Raw genomic sequence first — 783 nt, 5'->3', positions numbered from 1 at the left:
CTGTGTTTTTTCCTGAATTCCTTACTCTGGAACTCCAAGCATATAATAAAATGGCTGTGGCTTTATGCACTAAGTTTGGGGTAGTTTGTTTTACAGCAAGAGTAAAGGAAACACATGACACATTTCCCCAATCAAGTCATAAAGCCATCCCTCCTCCATAGATTAAAGCCTAATCAGATCCTTGCTTAAATTATTTCCTGCATTTCTTTAGAGTTTTTCTATCAAAAATACTCCTAAAGAATATAGTATAGTATTGCCTGTTTTCAAAAATCTTTTTATACATGCAATCACCCTGTGAATATGTCTTATTTCTTAAAGAAAATCAGAATATCTTTGCTCTGATTTTTGTATGTCACATGTAGAGAAAAATCTTATTTCCTTTCAGTTTTTCTGAAAGTACCTCATTGTTGCCTTCTATATGATCTTTATGGAAGCAGTTGCCTCCTACTGATTTCTATCTGGGTTTATTACCATGTTAATTACTTTCCCTTGATATAACTGTGCCTTCTAATCTATACATTAACCCAGCATGAGATGGTGTAACTATGATAGCTAAATCTCAGCTATCATGGAGATGCTTCTTTGTTACAAGGTGACTTGATAAGAGGAGGTTTTGATAAATCAGTGGGAAAAAAAGTATTCATTAATAACTTAGTAAGTACAAATATGCAGATGACACCACCCTTATGGCAGAAAGTGAGGAACTAAAAAGCCTCTTGATGAAAGAGAAAGAGGAGAGTGAAAAAGTTGGCTTAAAGCTCAACATTCAGAAAACGAAGATCA

This window comes from Bison bison, unplaced genomic scaffold (assembly GCF_000754665.1).
Source record: "Bison bison bison isolate TAMUID 2011002044 unplaced genomic scaffold, Bison_UMD1.0 scf7180017864378, whole genome shotgun sequence".
Lineage (NCBI taxonomy): Eukaryota > Metazoa > Chordata > Mammalia > Artiodactyla > Bovidae > Bison > Bison bison.
The sequence above is the reverse complement of the archived record's forward strand: the minus strand, read 5'-3'. Positions refer to the sequence as shown.